Source organism: Schistocerca piceifrons, chromosome 1 (genome assembly GCF_021461385.2).
Source record: "Schistocerca piceifrons isolate TAMUIC-IGC-003096 chromosome 1, iqSchPice1.1, whole genome shotgun sequence".
Lineage (NCBI taxonomy): Eukaryota > Metazoa > Arthropoda > Insecta > Orthoptera > Acrididae > Schistocerca > Schistocerca piceifrons.
The window spans coordinates 929885337-929887388 of record NC_060138.1 but is presented as its reverse complement, the minus strand read 5'-3'; positions in this window follow the sequence as shown (position 1 = coordinate 929887388).

Here is a 2052-nt window from a genome sequence, read left to right as displayed (position 1 = left end):
GTGTACTATCGGCTGAAGAGGAAGGTAGTCCAAATCCCGCCCCTTCCAACCTTTAACCTAAAGGTCCAGACAAAATCACTGAACAGTTGTGAGGCACTGCAGCAGAACACTGAGTAATGTTTATGGACAAAGATTAGACTGAGAATAGAAGTGAATGAACACAATGTAAATAGTGAATCAATCTCATTTTATGGGGTTTGTAAACTGAATTGTACTTTTTTTGACTTTTTGAATGAATTCGTTTCATACGAGGGAGGAATTTAGAGGACAAGGGGTAATTGTTAGGAAATACAGTGCAAAGTGGTGGTTTAGTGTGTTTCAGTGCACGACACGCCAGCCTCACTGCAGACGGCGGACGAAGGCTGGCCGGCGTGTTATGCAGGTGACACAGTTTTGCAACGAGCATTGATATGTGTGTACATGAGCGGCAGCCATCAGAACACAGCATTAGCAGAATTACGCAGGCGCGGCCCGCGTGTGGCGTGGTTGCGTTAGCCAGCTCATCGAGAACCTTCTAATAAACACGCCACCGCGTAACCAGTGGATACAGCAGAGATCTACACTATTTAAGGGCATCAGAGTTGGGTGTCGGCATTTGGATCGACCGATTGAGCGTTCGGTCGCTGACACATTGTCGTCATCAGTGACGCTCTCCCTGAGGACTGGCCAGCGGAAGGCACTGCCCGCTGCTGCACCAGCGACTCCCAGCGTCGACATGAGCCGCCGCATCTGCAGGAGGTGGGCTGAGCCGGGCCTCGTTCCGCTAACCTCCTACCACCTGCACAGCTACTGACCGAGCCCGGCATTGTGTTCCCCGGACTCCGTGCATCAGCACGACTCCACCATGACACGAGCGGTGGGGCCGAGCTACTGGAAAACGTATTGGGAGAACCAACAATAAAGAGGAAGATTACTAAAAACAGCCATCTTCTTCTACCCAGCCACACCCTACAACCCCGACCACGTCACCCGCTTCAGTCATCCTATTACAATATTGCCGCACATAGAATTCTGAGGGGAGCACGACTGTATTGTCCACCTTATGTGAATGACTCGGCGGTCAAATTTTTTGTCTAAGACCGCATCTACAACACTTATTGCATGCTGAAGACCCAGAAGAATTAAAAAAATAAAATTAGTTTACGAGAGCAACGTTAACTATAGAGTTCGAAGTATTGATAGTATTGCATACGTGTGTGTAAACGCCTTCCAATGCCCACTCAAGGAAGACCAGGATACACAGTCTAGCTTCAGTATTATAAATACGCCTCAGTTTGTGCATGAACTCAGACTTAGGTAGACATCATTTTGAATATTTAGCAGTACTGTATGCATTGATGTTAAACTCGTTTTCAACCAATGATTCCCACAGCTACAAGAACACTACTTGTGATACCTCTTAGACGAAATACTTACGCAGTGCTATCACATGAAAAGATCAACGTGACACAAACTGTGGGAAGTTTGTTTTACAACCTTCGTACCTGGATAAAGAGCTTGTCCTATTTGAGATATCTGTGAACGTTGCTGCATAAGACGATTTAAGAAGAAACTAAATTCCTTCAGTTACGACAATGTTTAAAGAAATCGTCTTAGTGGCACTAAATCGTGATTTGTGAATCGTTTACCGACCGTACTGTGCCGCATTTTGATGGTTGGAAGGAAAAAGCTAAAAGGGGGGACCAAGTATTTCCCACTGGTAGGTCATGTTGTTTTATTTAAATGATTACAAAATCGGGAAAAACGAACAGTGAGGTTGTCCATATAAGCGCATTGCTGTTGTCAGTATGATGTTGCACTGCTCAGGGCCTGTAATGATAAAGGGCCCATTTTGGCCAGGCATATCGTATACAGAAGTGTAAGACAGAGCATCACTAAATTCTACAATCTGTATGCATTGCATACAAACAGAATTTACTGTTACAGTGTACCTATGGAGCCCAATGAGTGATTTGCGTATTTTTGCAGTGATAACGAGCAATGGCAAACATTCTTCGCTACATTAGGTTACTTAAACTGTTGTCACTCTGAGCTAGAATTTATGGTCAGCGA